The 17,896-nt window shown below is 52.4% G+C and overlaps 1 protein-coding gene across 1 annotated transcript in view; it reads right to left on the reverse strand.

Moving 5' to 3' along the window:
* The window catches only part of LOC143769417 (pancreatic triacylglycerol lipase-like), a 77,434-nt gene extending 60,012 nt beyond the window's left edge, over nt 1-17,422 (reverse strand). The window contains exon 1 of the mRNA XM_077257917.1: nt 17,207-17,422. The gene's annotated coding sequence lies outside the window, so the exon portion shown is untranslated. The remainder of the gene's footprint in view (nt 1-17,206) is intronic.
* Between the last annotated feature and the right edge of the window lie 474 nt (nt 17,423-17,896).

Raw genomic sequence — 17,896 nt, forward strand, 5'->3', positions numbered from 1 at the left:
ATCCTCCATTCCTAACCCCCCGCACTGACCTGAGAGCTGGTCCTGCATCTCATGCCTGAGTCCATGTCCAACGTCCATAGGCCAGATCAGGCAGTGCCAGTTTTCCCCCAAACAACCCAGTGTCCCATAGTCCCACAAGATAAACCCACCTCCCCCCTTTTCCCACCACCCAACCTAACACCTACACCCAATTCTATATCCCTATATACAATATATACACTATATACAGCAGCACACACCACAATAATCACAACTCACGAAGCCCAAGTTCGGCGCCTGCAGCCCTACATCACTGTATACCGATCAAACAAAACAAAAATCTACAGTGTCAGCAGCAGCCCACCACCAGGAAAGGAGATGACCAGACTAGGGCACACTAAAAGAAAAGCCCCTCCAGAGGAGCGCGGCTCTCCGTGCGCCCAGTCTCCCATACTCCAGAGAGCGCACCTTCACCAGGTCACCGAGTATGGTCCTAAACACATCGTCCACTGGGAGAATTTTTCGTTGCGTCGATACTAAGCACCGTGCGTTCCACGTGTGATACCTAACCACTGCGCTAACTAGAAATAAGGTGCAGCGGTCCCGACCACCCAGGTCTCCGAATGCTCCATAGGCCCATTCCGCATAGGAGAGACCGGCCAGCCGAGACCAGCCAATGAAGGCGCCCACCCTGTTGTACACCTCTGTGTTGAAGGGACAATGAAGCAGGAAGTGGTCCATGCTTTCCAGCAAGGTACCACAATGCTCCCGAGGACAATTCCTGTCCTCAGAGCTCCTACACTTCAGATTGTCCCTCACACACAGTTTCCCATGGAAGCAGCGCCAAGCCAAGTCCCAAAACTTCGAGGGGATCCTGATAGAATTCAAAAGATGCAAACCCACCCCAAGATCCCGACTTGGGCAGTCCCTGAGCGCCAGAGGCCTCTGGAAATGGGTCAAAAGAACCCTACTGTCAAGTAGTTTCCTTGGCAGAGTCCTGATCTCCCACATTCCCAGACCCCACCGACGAATTACCTTCAGAACCAAGGTAGCGTAAGCTGGAAGATGTCCATGCGGTGTGCGAAGATCCTTCACTTGCCCTCCTGTCTCCCATTCCTGGAAGAAAGGCTGAAACCATCCCCTACAGGAGAATACCCACGGAGGAGCCCTCTCTTTCCAGAGGTTTGCGATATTGATCTTAATGAAGGTATCCACAAGGAATACCACAGGGTTGACCATACCCAACCCTCCTAGTCTCCTCGTACGGTAAGTAACCTCCCTCTTGACCAGGTTCAGTCTATTCCCCCATAACAGTTGGAAGAACAAACTGTAGACCCGAGTCCAGAGAGATTCCGGCAAGATGCACACACTGCCCAGATAAATCAGTAAAGGGAGCAGCTAAGTTTTGATCAGGTTTACCCTTTCCCTTAGGGTCAAAGACCAACCCTTTCATTGGTTCACCTTCTGAGTGGCGATCTCTAGCCTGCTGTCCCAATTTTGTTTGGGGTAATCCCCCTGGCCAAATTCGATGCCAAGGACTTTTGCAGAGACTTTGGGTCCTGGAAGGGTGTCCGGGAGATCAAAACCAGGATCTCCTCCTCCCAGCCAGAGACTCTCACACTTATCCCGGTTGATCTTGGACCCCGATGCCTCCGAGTAGCGATCTACCTCTGACATCAGCCACCCTGCCTCCTCGTGAGAGGAAGCAAACACAGTGACATCATCGGCATACGCCACCACCCTCAGAGTGGCCTCCGGTGCTGCCTGATCCATCCCGATCCCGGCCAACGGTCCACGCTCCACCCTCCTAAGAAGAGGGTCAATCGCAAACACGTACAGCAGCGGGCTCAAGGGACAACCCTGGCGAACACCGGACCCAACCTCAAAAGAGCTACCAATCCAACCATTCACAAGCGGGAAACTCTCTGCCCCACTGTACAAGATCTTAAGCCAATCAACAAATCCCCCCGGCAGGCCATATCTCAGAAGGACGGACCAGAGGTACTCGTGATTAACCCGATCAAACGCTTTTGCCTGGTCCAGTGACAGCATGTACCCCTTCCAGTGACCAGCCCTACCCTGCTCCACTGCCTCTCGGACACAGAGCACAGCACTAAATGTGCTGCGGCCTGGAACAGAGCAATGCTGGGCCTCCGAAAGGAGTCGGGGTGCAAATTTCACCAGCCGATTAAACAGCACCTTTGCCAGAACCTTCCTATCTGCATTGAGAAGCGCTATGGGACGCCAATTCTCAATGCAAAACGGGTCCTTACCCTTTGACAAGATGATCAGAGCAGACCTCCTCATTGACTTCGGCAGAGTGCCCGAGGAAAGACACTCATTGAATACCTCAGTCAAGAGGGGAACCAAAACATCCTAAAAAGGTCTTATAGAATTCAGATGTTAAGCCATCTGGACCAGGCGATTTTTTGGGGGGCAAGCCCTTCAATCGCCAACTGAACTTCCTCTTCCCTGATCATTTCTGTCAAAACGTCAAGAGAGGGGTCTACCCCTGGTTTGGGGACAGCTTCTGCCAGGAAAGCCGACATCTCATCCCAATCAAGATCCCTCTTCCCCAAGAGGTGCGAGTAGAAGGATCTGACAACCTCCAGGATCCCTGATCTGGATCGCCTCAGGGACCCCGTAGTGTCGACCAGTCCTGTAACCACTTTACTATTCACTGACATCTTGCAGTTTCTGTAAGGGTCGGGCAAGCGGTACTTCCCGTAATCCCTCTCAAAAACCAAAGATGCGTGTCTATCGTACTGACACCTCATAAGCAAAGATTTCACTCTGGAGATCTCCTCGCGGCTACCTCCAGTTGAGACAAGATGCTCGAGTTTCCTCCTCAGACCCTGATACAGGCGGTACCTGCTCAGACTCCTGAGGCTCGAGAGCTGGCGGAAGAATCTCGCCACCCTTTCCTTGAACATCTCCCACCACTCTGACCTACTACTAAAAAGATCCAGTAAGGGTACCTGGCTCTGAAGAAAATCCTCAAAGGACTGTCTTATCTCCGCTTCTTCCAAGAGAGACGAATTGAGCCTCCAAAAGCCTCTTCCCATCCGGAGGGTCTCTGTAACATTCAGAGAAAACAAAATTAAACAGTGGTCGGAGAACTCCACCTCAACAACAGACACTGCTGAAGAGACAGCTTCCTCCTTTAAATAAAACCTATCTATTCTGGACCTACAGTTACCTCTATGATAGGTGAACCCCTCGTGGCCTGGGGTGTGCCGAATGTGGACATCCACCAGGCGAGCCTCACTAGCTATACTATTAAGGGCGACGCTATCGTAAGTCAGCTTGTCTCTGGAACCTCCTCTATCTCGGGGCCTCGTGACAGCATTGAAGTCCCCTCCAAAGACAACCTGCCGACTTGTAAAAAGGTAGGGCTTGATCCTCATAAAGAGACACTTCTGGTCCCACTTAGATTGGGGACCATAGATGTTAATGAGCCGGAGCTCTTGTCCCTTCATGAGGACATCTAAGATCAGGCACCTCCCCATTTCTAACTCAATAACCCGTCGGCATTCCACCGGTGCGGTAAAAAGGACCGCCACTCCGCTATACGGCTCGGCCGCAAGAGACCAATAGGAGGGCCCGAGTCTCCACTCCCTCTTAGCTTTAAACACATCTGCCATGTTTGGCAACCTGGTCTCTTGCAAAAAGAAAATGTCAGCTTCAACCAGGCTGAGAAAATCAAAGGCCGCAAATCTAGCTGTATTTGACTTTATGCTGGCGACATTAATGGACGCCAGCGTCAACGGAGTGGGTTCCGCCATCATTGGTGATTGAGTTAGATGGCTTTCTTTTTCCCACTCCCCTTATCCTCTGCCTCAGAGGAGGAATCCTTCCCCCTCTTTAATGACATGGAGGTATCCATCCATTTCCGCGCGTTTTTTATTTTTTTCGTCCTCGTCTCCGGACTCTGGGCCAGTCCCTCCCTCCAAAGATCTTATGTTCCCAGAAGGAGGAGACTCGGCGCCCCCTGTGAGCCCCGCCGAAGCCAGAACCTCACCCTCAGCTTCCCCCTCAGAGGAAGAGATGTTTTCAAGGGCTTGGAACCAGTTAGAAAGACCAACCAGAGGGGAGTCGGTTTTTCCTTCCTTAGGTACCTTGGTCAGAGTGAGAGAAGATTTTTTTTTTTCTCCCTTCTTTCTCTTCTTTTTGGTGCCGAGCTTACGCTTGTCCTCTAGCCACTGCCTATTATCCTCATCCATACTTTCATAATGGGAGGACTCTGAGGCAGTGGCATTCTCCTCCCTGTGGATCCTCCTGACCTCCTCATCCAACTCATCATCCCTTGGGGCCTCAGCAGCAAGACTGGCATCCAGGACAGGGGCCGCCCCAGTAGCCCGAGGCTCACCCAGCTCCCTATCCTGTTTGCGCTTGTCTAGACGCCTTAGCTGGGCAGGCGTCTTTTTATTGCTTTTCTTCCTTGGCCCCTCAGCTCCCTCACCCTTGCTAGTCCCTTCCCCAGCAGAATCAGCCTCACGGCTTTCTCCCACCGGGGTCACGACTGCGTTAGCGAAGGAGCGAGGACAACGGCTGAATGGGTGACCTAACTCACCACACAGGTGGCACCTAATCTCCACACAAGATGCAGCAAGATGGCCGACATCCCCACACAATGCACACTTCTGCACATTGCAGTTTGCGCTGAAGTGTGTGGGGTCGCCGCACCTGTGACAGAGCTTCGGTTGCCCCTGGTAGAAGACCAGGATACGATCCCTACCCAGGAAGGCAGATGATGGTATGTGGGCAACCGTACCACCTGAACGCTTAAGTTTTACCATAAACGTCCAGGCCCCTGACCAGATACCAAACTCGTCACGGTTTTTCTTTGGCATCTCCACTACCTCTCCATACCGGCCAAGCCACGTCATGATGTCATAACAAGAAAGCGACTCGTTACAAGTCATCACGGTCACTTTCTTGACTTGGTTTTGGCGAGACACCGCCTGAACGGCAAAGTCTCGCCAGCCGGGCTCATTTTTTGCCAACTCATAGTTCGACCAGAAAAGTTCAAGCCCCTCCGGCCAAACAAAGCTGACATCAAACTCAGGTGTGGAATAGGGATGTATCAAGGCGTAGATGTCAATCGCCTTGAAGCCCATCCTCAGCAGGAGCTCCACAACCTTCGACCTTGGAGGACATGCATCACTGCCCCTCCACCGAAGACGGACCACATTCCTACGCACACTACCCGGCCCGGCTGTTGGGAGGGACCACACTGTATCCCCCCCTCTTTGCTCTCGGAAGGCCCCGGGGCCATGCCTCTCTATCCAGAAGGATAGATCAACCTCTCGACCCTCTACCATTAGTGATCTCTCTCCCCTCTTTAGAGCCTCCAGGAGACGCCGTTGCAACATGCCGTCCCCAGAGCCCAGAGACGAGGAGGACGCCCTATTTCCCCCGGAGGTGACAGCGGCATAACTCCTGACAGGTGCTGCCACCACCGGGGGGGCAACCGGACCAGTGACCACATCCACACCAACAGCATCACCATTACCCACCTCCATAACCTCCTCGCCCTCTACCAAACCAGCAACCACACCACTAGACAAAGACTTTTCCTCATCCATACCCACCACCACATTCACTCCTGCTGGACCAGTGACAACAGGGGGTGACATTTTGGCCTCCGCATCATCAGGCACAAGGGGCTGAGTCTCCTCCACAGAACTGGAGGTTACCTCACCCCTGGTTTTATGTGTGCCCTCCGCATCATCAGTTGATATTTTCCGCTGCTTCATGGTTGCTACCAGGCGCCGTTGATCTTTAGCTACTGTGAGGCACCGCTGATCCTTAGCATCAGGATCTTGTTGACCAGCGGCGCCCACACAGAACAGGACTTTGGTGGGAGGACCGGAACGCCCCGGTAACCCCCTCACACTGCCGCCGCTTCTCAACTAAGTGATCAGCGGCAACAGCATTCAGGGGCACCGAGGCTACCGGAGCTGCCCCTGACACCGGGCTGCTCCCCCCCTCCCACTGGGGAGCGCACCACAGTATCGTGGCCTGATTTTTCGCCCTCACTGCCGGGCCGCCCTCACTGTCCAGCCTCTCGGCTGATGCACCTGCTGCTACGTCCCCGCTACTACAAGCAGAGACGGAGCTCTGCGCTGCACTACATTGCTTTGTAGTCTCCCCGCGCCTTTGCACCGGATCCACAGCAGAACCCGGGCTGGGCTGGGCTGGGCAACGGGGCTTATACAGCGAGCTGACCCTGCAGCCGACTCAGGGGGTACAGGGAGGGGGGCATACACATAGCTTACCGCTTCCTGCAGCTTAGGTTTGATCTTCTTCACCTTTTTCTTGTGGCCCCCAGGTGCCTCCTCTGGTAAATCATCACCAAGATGGAAGTTCTGAAGGCACACTGGGGACTCCAGGAGCTTGATCTCTGCCATTAGTGCCCCTCCCTGGCCGATGTCACTGTCCTCCCCAGAGCCAGCAGAACTGCGACGAGATGTCATTGTCGCCTGTCCAGCAGGGAGCTCGCTGCACGTGGCCTGTGAGTGACTAAGCAGGCTGCCAGGTGGGGCTTTCTGCTGGTCGTCCTTCTTCTCATCATCATCATCATCATCCACCTGGCTCCCAGGCTGCAGCCCTATCTGCCTTTGCTCTCTGTTATCAGCCATTTCTCTGAATCGGTCTTCATTTTGCAATTTTTCTTTAAATGGTCCACTTTTTTCTTGGATAAAGGCTTTTCTTACCTCCAGGTCATTAATTTCCAGCTTCAGCCTCTTTACCTCAGCCTGGAATTGCGTCTTCCTGGGTCTGGAGGCGCCTGCAGCTTTTGCGCTTGTGCAGCGCAGCTCCTCCCGGAGCCTTCTCAATCTCATGCTTGCTTCTTCATACTCACGAAGGTGGCTCATGACCCGGGAGGCATAGGTGGACACAGACTCCCGGGGTCTCTGCAGCGCCCAACCCTCCTCAGTGAGGTCGGCCTCACCTCCGTGAGCACTCAGCTTTCCTCCGGAAGGGCCGTCATCCTGCACGCTAGCAGGCTTCTCCTCCATGGAAGCCTTGCGGCTTCTCTGGGTCTCTGCAGACCTGGGGGGAGTAGGAGCCACATTGCTGCGACTCCTGGTGGAGCATCTCACCCCCGAATCCTCTGATGTGCAGGCTGGTTGCTGGTTCCTTCTGCCCCCCGCCAGCCTGGTCCGGGAAGCAGAAGCCTGGGACTTGGCCCCCTCATTCATCCCAGGAAACCCACTCACTCCCTGGGTAAGAGAGAGAGCAGGTCCCCGGGTGGAGAGGTGGTGGTTCCCATGAGCTCAGTAGCACACTGCAGGTTCAGCAGCGACCGCACCCACAGTCAGCACAGTGAGTAGCAGCTGAGCAGAGCTGCACCCACTATTCTGCTGGAGCAGTCACTGTGTACATACATTACATTACTGATCCTGAGTTACATCCTGTATTATACCCCAGAGCTGCACTCACCATTCTGCTGGTGCAGTCACTGTGTACATACATTACATTACTGATCCTGAGTTACATCCTATATTATACTCCAGAGCTGCACTCACTATTCTGCTGGTGCAGTCACTGTGTACATACATTACATTACTGATCCTGAGTTACCTCCTGTATTATACCCCAGAGCTGCACTCACTATTCTGCTGGTGCAGTCACTGTGTACATACATTACATTACTGATCCTGAGTTACATCCTGTATTATACTCCAGAGCTGCACTCACTATTCTGCTGGTGCAGTCACTGTGTATATACATTACTGATCCTGAGTTACATCCTGTATTATACACCAGAGCTGCACTCACTATTCTGCTGGTGCAGTCACTGTGTACATACATTACATTACTGATCCTGAGTTACCTCCTGTATTATACCCCAGAGCTGCACTCACTATTCTGCTGGTGCAGTCACTGTGTACATACATTACATTACTGATCCTGAGTTACCTCCTGTATTATACTCCAGAGCTGCACTCACTATTCTGCTGGTGCAGTCACTGTGTACATACATTACATTACTGATCCTGAGTTACTTCCTGTATTATACCCCAGAGCTGCACTCACTATTCTGCTGGTGCAGTCACTGTGTACATACATTACATTACTGATCCTGGGTTATCTAACGTATTATACTCCAGAGCTGCACTCACTATTCTGCTACTTGTCATTGGGAGTATTAGGTAGCCTGTGGCTTAGGTGAACTCTTATGATGCATGGACAGTCAGTTTCTTGTTTGACAGATACATTGTAAGGATGACGCTTTTCAGAATGCAAATCACAAGATCCAGATCTCTGCAGACTCAGCAGTGAATACTTGGATTTCTTCTCTGAAGTACAGCACTGGTGAAACGTTATGAGACACATTGTAGATTCATTGTAGATTCAAACGGAAAGCTACAAAAGCCGCCAAGGGACACTTGTACCAACAAAGAATAACTTGTGTTACTACTCAGATTCCTCCTCGTGACCGTATTTTACTCTGATGACAGCTTCACAGCCTCTTGGTATTTTCTCAGTAGCTTCTTCATTGCTAGAACCTTGAAGGTATCTTCAAGTGCTGTTGCGAAAACCATCAATTTCAACATTTGTTTGAGCCAAGAACACGAGGACCAGACATTAGATCAGTGGAAATCTTTCCTGTGGACACAGGAGTCAGAATTAGAAACTTTTGTTATGAACCGTTGTGTCTTTGTGAGATGCAGGAAAGCGGAGCGGATGGTTTCTACATGTGTGGTGACCACTGTGAAGCATGGAGGGGCGGTGTGAATGTGTGGGGGGCTCTGCTGGTGACATGGTGGGTGATTTATTCCAAGTACTTGCTACGTTACCCAACATAGATATGCAGCGCCCCAGAGTCCTGGTCGTTGCAGTACTGAGGCTCCGCCACTATGGGGAGCTACGGTGCGTCCGATGGCACTGAAGGAGTTCATCTGATCAGGTATCACAGACACCAATACATTTCACAGCTGGGCCTCCGGGGGGAGCTAAGGGTTCTATTCACTAGGCCACTCCCCACCATAGTGGGTAAACTGGGGGTCAGGCAGGAAGTTAGATCAGAAAGCTGACTGGGTTGGAACCAAGCAACACCTTGTGGCAGAGGGTGTTGTAGGGGAAGATACAGTAGGGTCTCTGTCAGGGGTGGGATCCTGACAGAGGCTTGGCAACTTGAGAGAACGTAACGGGACCGTGCCTGCTCAGGATAGCGGCGGTGCCCAAGGAAGGATCAGAAGCGAGATAGATTGTGCTGAGTGAGAAACGAGATCAAGCAATAGGAGAATACCAGTAGGGGTCGTGCTGTAAGACCGAAGCAACATCCTACTGAGGCGCACTACCGGTGGCCGGAACGCCGAGGGAGTATTATAACATTCAGCTTCAAGCAATACTCTAAACAGCGGCAGGACAGTCAGTCTAAGGCGGGCTGTCTCACACAAATCACCTATGAAGTCTTGGGGGGCACCTTGTGGAGAGGGGCGACTCTAGGGTCCCGGAAGAGCTCCGAGCCTACCCGTCAAACGGGTGCCGTCCCAACCAGAACATCAGGGAGGGACGGAGGATTAGAAGAACATCATTTAATCGAGTTGTGAGGGAACTTAAGAAACAGACACAACGGTTGTGGGGACTTTCCGTAAGCACAGCAGGGAAGGACCGCAACACATAGCGCTAGAAGGAAGGCACCGATTTCCACTTGTGAAGAGAACTCTGGAGGTGCCATTGGACCGGCCGGACTTGCGCAGCCTGGTGAACCCTATTCTGGACTGAGGACCCAGAGATCTTCAGTAAAGAGGTAAAGAGACTGCAACCTGGTGTCCTCGTTATTTACTGCACCGCATCACCACTACCATCATCACACCCATCAGTCACTGAGCGCCCCACAGCAGGGTCACGGACCGGGGCCTAGCCGCCGTGACAACCCCAGAAGCAGAGACCCGTAGGCCCGGTACCGGGTACCCCTCGGCCCTGCGGCGGTGGGGGCGCTACAACTTGGCGTCACGAACAGGATCTACTTAAGCCTGAAGAATCAGGTCATGTGTGCCTTGGAACTGTGATTTATCGTGCTTTGACTGTGCTTTATTACAAGTGTGTTGCCACTTGCTGCTAAAAGTTCGCGCCAATAACCGCCGCCATTGCAGCGTCACAGGGAACGCAGAGGAAGAAGAGGGGCGTGCCATGGGAGGAGATTACCAAAGCGGCGCCAGAAGTGGCGACCGCCCCCTCCAATTCCTGCTGCGAGATGACGATCTGCCCAGCAGCAGGGGAGAATTGCCCCCTGACTTGCGACGGCGGGAACGAGGTGAAGGAGGAGCTCGACCTTGGAGAAATGGCAGCGTCAGATGTATGCACTGTCACCGAATGTCAGACAGCGACGATGAACAGCAGGAGCCTGAACAATGGCGAGGTGATCCCGGCGTGTCCTCACCCATCGGAAGAGGACCCGCGTCCACCGCAGCGGAAGGACCTGAGTTCCTCGGGGCCGGTGGCGGAGCTGAGTCTGCCTATCCCGACCTCGGAACTAGCCGAAGAGGAGCTATGGGGAGCGGAGCCGTACCCGGAGGCTGCCGAGGAGGAGTTGCGGTCCGGGCTGCCACCGACTCCAGCGTCCTCGTTAATGGAACGGACCAACATCGGTGGAATCACATCAGACGCAGGTATAGAAAGCGTCCCTGCTCCCCCCACCGACCCCGATCCTGCGATCGATCCTCGCCCCCACAATAGTTGTTTCCTCTTGGCGGGGCTAGGGGTACTATCCCCCGGCGCAATGGGAAGGCTGATACCTCTGCCACCGACCCAGACGGGGGAGTTCGTAGATGTGAGCCCGGAGGAAGTCATTCTCCGGTGGGAGGCCCTCCGAATTGGGCTGGATGGAGTCCGGCGAGAAGGTCACACCATTGCCGTGCTGAATTGGGAACAATATAAGCGGTACTTGATCCTACAATGGAAGGACTGGAAAGAGAGGGAACAAACTACCGCCGCATCGGCCGTGGACCAAGGGCTGAAGCCTGCACGGCCGGGAGTTGTCCACCGTCAGCTGACGTCTGGCGGCTTACAAAGATCACCCCCAGGCTTAGAAGAATAAACCTCGATACCATGAATATGTAAATAGTTACTGTTTCCTGTTTGGCTAAACCCGCTCAGGGTAAACTTTTAAAGAGATCCTTTTGTTGACCTGGGATCCCTATTGTTTTGTTTTTGTTTGTCTTTCCAAAGTTTTTGCACAAGTTTTAGAACTGCTGAAATCATGAACAGTGCATGATCCGAACTTCTTGTATATAGTTTGCACCTTATTAAAGGCGCTCCCTACTGGTTTTACTTAAAGAAGGACTCTTTGTGAAGATACCGCACTGGAACCTTTGCTGAGTATAGACTGGTAGCTCGAGAAGATACGCTACCTCACAGAGACTTGGTCCCCTCTTAAAGGGGATGTTCATTTGTCGCGCTTCAATAGTAATATTGCTTTAAGACAGGGAGCAATAATGTCTTGACCAAAGGAAATGATGATAATGTTTATATGAGAAAAGTTATATGTGTTTAATTAGTTAAATGTGAAGAAATACTGATGATGTGCTCTGAGAAGTAAAAGGTGAAAGATAGAAGAAGGATGCAGTGGACCCGTAGGGATAGATGTGGTGTCCAGCATGCATGAAAGGAAGAAAGATAATGAGAAGGCTTAATGTTCGATAGAAAATGTTTTGATAATGCTGATAGAAAGTTAGGATAGAAGGTAAACCCTGAGTCCTCATAGGAGTCATGTAGAGATGACTTAGTGCTCTTAAACTGAAAGTAGTGTTATGTTCTATACTGTGTATAGTAGTTGAAAAGGCAGTAGGCCCTGGCTGAACGGGGCGGTCCTGTAACAGAAAGGAGAGGCAGTAGGTCTGGTGCCGATAGGACAGGCGGTCCTGCAGATTTAAAGAAGGAGAATGAAGAAGTTAAAATACCTTATAATGTGATTATAGGAAGGTCTTTAGTGGATTAAGAGTGTATGTCCTTAAAGGCAATGTTAAATTATTGTTCAACAATTTTGCCCTTAGTAGAATACCCGGTTGGGTAAGAAGAGTTATTTATAGCATGTTGCTATGATATTTTACCATGTTTGTAACGTTCAAGTGTCCTCACCTCCCATAAAGGGAAGCTCTGTTCAAATATGCTTATTGTTATTGCACTCAACAAAATTGTATGTCTTTTTGCTGACATGTATTGTTGTTTTCTTCCCAGTCCCGGAGTACTGTGTTTAACCAGGGGCGAGTGCAGCGCCCCAGAGTCCTGGTCGTTGCAGTACTGAGGCTCCGCCACTATGGGGAGCTATGGTGCGTCTGATGGCACTGAAGGAGTTCATCTGATCAGGTATCACAGACACCAATACATTTCACAGCTGGGCCTCCGGGGGGAGCTAAGGGTGCTATTCATTAGGCCACTCCCCACCATAGTGGGTAAACTGGGGATCAGGCAGGAAGTTAGATCAGAAAGCTGACTGGGTTGGAACCAAGCAACACCTTGTGGCAGAGGGTGTTGTAGGGGAAGATACAGTAGGGTCTCTGTCAGGGGTGGGATCCTGACAGAGGCTTGGCATTTGAAAGAACGTAACGGGTCCGCGCCAGCTCCGGGAAGCGGCGGGGCCCAAGAAAGGACTAGAAGCGAGATAGATTGTGCTGAGTGAGAAACGAGATCAAGCAATAGGAGAATACCAGTAGGAGTCGTGCTGTGAGACCGAGGCAACATCCTACTGAGGCGCACAACCGGTGGCCGGAACGCCGAGGGAGTATTATAACATTCAGCTTCAAGCAATACTCTAAACAGCGGCAGGACAGTCAGTCTAAGGCGGGCTGTCTCACACAAATCACCTATGAAGTCTTGGGGGGCACCTTGTGGAGAGGGGCGACTCTAGGGTCCCAGAAGAGCTCCGAGCCTACCCGTCAAACAGGTGCCATCCCAACCAGAACATCAGGGAGGGATGGAGGATTAGAAGAACATCATTTAATCGAGTTGTGGGGGAACTTAAGAAACAGACACAACGGTTGTGGGGACTTTCCGTAAGCACAGCAGGGAAGGACCACAACACATAGCGCTAGAAGGAAGGCACCGATTTCCACCTGTGAAGAGAACTCTGGAGGTGCCATTGGACCGGCCGGACTTGCGCAGCCTGGTGAACCGTATTCTGGACTGAGGACCCAGAGATCTTCAGTAAAGAGGTAAAGAGACTGCAACCTGGTGTCCTCGTTATTTACTGCACCGCATCACCACTACCATCATCACACCCATCAGTCACTGAGCGCCCCACGGCAGGGTCACGGACCGGGGCCTAGCCGCCGTGACAACCCCAGAAGCAGAGACCCGTAGGCCCGGTACCGGGTACCCCTCGGCCCTGCGGCGGTGGGGGCGCTACAGATATCACAGCTATGTGCACGTGTAGCGCCCCCACTGCCGCAGGGCCGAGGGGTACCCGGTACCGGGCCTCTGAGTCTCTGCTCTGGGGTTGTCACGGTGGCTAGGCCCGGTCCGTGACCCTGCTGAGGGGCGTACAGTAAATGATGGTTGTGGATGGTGGTGGTGGTGGTGCGGTGCAGTAAATAACGAGGACACCAGGTTGCAGTCTCTTTACCTCTTTACTGAAGGTCTCTGGGTCCTCAGTCCGGAATACGGTTCACCAGGCTGCGCAAGTTCGGCCGGTCCAATGGCACCTCCAGAGTTCTCTTTGCAGGTGGAAATCTGTGCCTACCTGCTAGCGCTATGTGTTGTGGTCCTTCCCTGCTGTGCTTACGGAAAGTCCCCACAACTGTTGTGTCTGTTTCTTAAGTTCCCTCACAACTCGATTAGATGTTCTGCTAATCCTCCGTCCCTCCCTGATGTTACGGTTGGGACGGCACCCGTATGACGGGTAGGCTCGGAGCTCTTCCGGGACCCTAGAGTCGCCCCTCTCCACAGGTTGCCCCCCAAGTCTGCATAGGTGATTTAGGTGAGACAGCCCGCCTATGACTGACTGTCCTGCCGTTGGTTTGAAGTATTGCCTGAAGCTGAATATAGTAATACTTCCTCGGCGTTCCGGCCGCCGGTTGTGCGCCTCAGTAGGATGTTGCCTCGGTCTTACAGCACGACTCCTACTGGTATTTCTCCTTCTTGCTTTGATCTCGTTTCTCACTCAGCACAATATATCTCGCTTCTGTTCCTTTCTTAGGGCACCGCCGCTATGCTGAGCAGGCACGGTCCCGTGACGTTCCTTCTTGTAGCCAGGCCTCTGTCAGGGTCCCAAACCTGACAGGGACCCTACCGAATCTTCCCCCACAACACCCTCTGCCACCAGGTGTTGTCTGGTCCAACCCAGTCAGCTTTCTCTACTAACTTCCTGCCTGACCCCCAGTTTACCCACAGTGGTGAGGAGTGGCCTAATAAATAGCACCCTTAGCTCCCCCTGGAGGCCCGACTGTGAAATGTATTGGTGTATGTGATACCTGGTCAGACGAACTCCTTCAGTGCCATCGGACGTACCATAGCCCCCCTTAGCGGCGGAGCCACAGTACTGCAACGACCAGGACTCTGGGGCGCTGCACTCGGACCAGCAGCCACCTGGACTGCACGTAGTAGGATCATCATTTGTGCTTCAGCAGGACGATGACCCAGAATCTGCAGGTTATGTAAGGCCGGGATCACACATACGCGAGATACAGCCGAGCACTCCAGAGCGGAGCGTGCAGCTCCAAGTATTGCTGTGCGGCCGCACGCTCCCCCAGAGCTGGGTTTTCACCTGCGAGACTCGGCCGTATCTCGCGTATGTGTGATCCTGGCCTAAGAGTGATGTGACCCAGAAGGGGAAGGATGGAGGCTGTGTCTGAGGACACGGGCTCCACAATCATTGACCTCAACCAATGGAGATGGTCAGGGATGATTGGGACGCTGAGTGATGGAGAAGCAGCCACAAGTGCTCAGCACCTCTGGAAATCCTGCATGACTGCTGCAGCCGTTACATGCGACAGCCGAAAGCTGAGGAAAGAACACAACAGGGTGTAAAGCCCTCATCAGAGTATCAGGGGGCACATGAGGAGTCTGAGGGGAGACATTCTGGGTTGTGTCACACGTGTCACATTCTCCTTGGAGATATGGAGGTAGAAGATCAATGAGTGTTGTGAATCGCAGATCTTCCATTTAGCCTGTGCATTTGGATCCCATATTAAATGAATTTGGTTTCTTCTGGTGCTGAAGAGGTTAATGTTTCTATGCTGGTCAGAAACATGCAGCTCCAGTTCAGCTGCTTCTGCTCTGGTCATTACCTCTCCCTATAAATCCTCGTCAGACCCTCTCTGTCCTGCTCTTGATAGCGCTGCTTCCTTGCTCTTAGGAGACGCTGTGCTGAATTCGTTTGTTGTGGCTATTGGAGATTTGTCTTCCTGTGCTGTGCCCTAAAGCTGAGTATTCTGGAGAGTAGTTGTGGAGGTGTTCTGTAGTACGGGTGTGTTTATCACCTAGTCCCCATCCCCATTTTGTTTATTCCTCCCTGTCCCTATCCTCTTCCCTATTGTTGGTTAGTGCTTTTGTATGATAGAGGGTTTCTGTTATCCCTGTTTTATCTTTGTGTCTTGTTCATATTACATTTCTGTCCCAGGCTCCATGGAGTGGGGGAGGGAGGGACCAGGTATGAACAGGAGCATAGTAAGGTCGGAGACTTGGGCCTCTCTACCATCAAGAGTACCCCAGGACAGGATAGTTAGGGTCCCAACTCAAGGGACAGTTTGAGCTCCCCTCCCCTAGCTAAGGAGGGATGGGGCTGTGGTCTGGGAATCGGACTGAGGTCTGGGGATCAAGCTGAGTCTGGGGAACAGATTGAGGATCGAGCTGAGGTCTGGGGCTAGGGCTAAAGTCTGGGGATCGGGCTGAGGTCTGGGGATAGGGTTGTGGTCTGGGGATCGGACATCGGGCTGAGGTCTGGCAATCAGGCTGAGGATCGGACTAAGGTCTGGGGATTGGGCTTAGGATCGGACTAAGGTCCAGGGATCGGGCTGAGGTCTGGGGATCGGGCTGAAGTTTGGGGATCGGGCTGAGGTCTGGGGATGATATTGAGGTCTGGTGATTGGGATGAGATCTGGGGATAGGACTGAGGTCTGGGGATTGTGCTGAGGTCTGGGGATCGTGCTGAGGTCTGGTGATCAGGCTAAGATCTGGGGATCGGACTGAGGTCTGGAAATCGGGCTGAGGTCTGGGGTTGGAGCTGAGGTCTGGGGATCGAACTGAGGTCTGGTGATCAGGCTAAGATTTGGGGATCGGACTGAGGTCAGGGGATCGAGCTGAGGTCTAAGCATCGGGCTGCGATCTGGGGATCGGACCGAGGTCTGGACATCGGGCTGAAGTCTGGGGATGGGGCTAAGGCCGGGGAATGGGTCTGAGGTCTGGGGATGGGACTGAGGTCTGGGGATGGGACTGAGGTCTGGGATCAAGCTGAGGTCTAAGGATCAAGCTGCGATCTGGGGATCAGACTGAGGTCTGGAGATCAGGCTGTGGTCTGGAGATGAGGTTGTGGTCTGGGGCTGAGGACTGGAGATGGGGCTGAGGTCTGGGGTTGGAACTGAGGTCTGGGGTTGGAACTGAGGTCTGGGGTTGGAACTGAGGTCTGGGGTTGGAACTGAGGTCTGGGGTTGGAACTGAGGTCTGGGGTTGGAGCTGAGGTCTGGGGATCGAACTGAGGTCTGGGGGGTCAGGCTGAGGATCGGACTGAGAACTGAGGATCAGGCTGAGGTCTGGGGATTGGATTGAGAGCTGGGGATCAGGCTGAGGTCTGGGGATTGGGTGGCCTCTTCATAACATCAGTCTTGTTGGTCCAGAGCCAGGATGTCACCCACTTGCTGCGGTGTTTGTGGTTGTTGTTCATTTCAAGGGCATTTCTTCAGCATAAGACATGACATCTTCACTATTGGGATATATTCACACTGGTTCCTGGTGTGTGGTACATAGACCCAACTCCATAGTATGAGGACCTCCTCAGACCACTCTGCTCGCACCTCCATGGTGTAACCTCCAGTTACTGAGGCTGAATCCAGTGTTTTTGGGTGGTCTCACCTTGTCTGCGGCCGTTACACCCACTAAGGACAATCTCGCTCTCATCTCTCCATAGAACGTTCCGTCTCTTCTCTTTAGGTCAGTCTGGTCTTTGGCGCACTGTATCCTTCTTGCTGCGTCTTTCTCACACCAGTGATACTTTACGAGGGTTTCTTGCAGATAGTTTGGCTTCTTGTAGGAGTCTTCTGATGGCTGCAGGACTCACCGGTGACTGAAGATCTTCTCTGATGTCCCTGGAGCCGATCTTTGGAGGCTTCTCAGCCGTTCTTGTGATTCAGTGAAGTGCGCTGATGATAATATTCCTTTTCCTACTTCGTGTTTCGGGATTTGTTGCCATCTTAAAGCATTGGAAATCATTTTACCTGAGCAGCCAATTATTGTCTGCACTTCTTTATATGTTTTCTCATCTCTTGATCAAAGTTCTTTCTCTTCCGGTACAATGTCTGGAACGACCCATTTTACTCACTGAGCCAGGGCTAAATCCACGGGTAAAAGATGTGCAGCCTCTTTTATAGAAGGGACATAATCGACACCTGTTTCCCTACAGAATGACTGACGTCTCTAATGAAATCTGCACTGCTATTAATTAGTACACCCCCTTACATTAAGAGTCAATGACACCCACTTAGCAGCGTGCCTGTCTTGGCTGCTGGGTCTGTTGGTTGCCTATTCCTCTATATCTAATCAGGAATTGTGATCCTTTCTGCCAAAACCAGTAATGAAACACGAGAGATGTCAGACGGCCGGTATTGTGCGCAGAACTGTATATGTCATTGTTGGTGATCATTTTCCCCAACGCCTTGTACCCTCAGACTTCTGTGGGCTGCAGAAGTTGTGATCACTCCCATCGTCCCCTATCCTTATAGATGATGATCATCTAGACCTCGGTGTTGTG

The sequence above is a fragment of the Ranitomeya variabilis genome, chromosome 4 (genome assembly GCF_051348905.1).
Source record: "Ranitomeya variabilis isolate aRanVar5 chromosome 4, aRanVar5.hap1, whole genome shotgun sequence".
NCBI classification, from domain to species: domain Eukaryota; kingdom Metazoa; phylum Chordata; class Amphibia; order Anura; family Dendrobatidae; genus Ranitomeya; species Ranitomeya variabilis.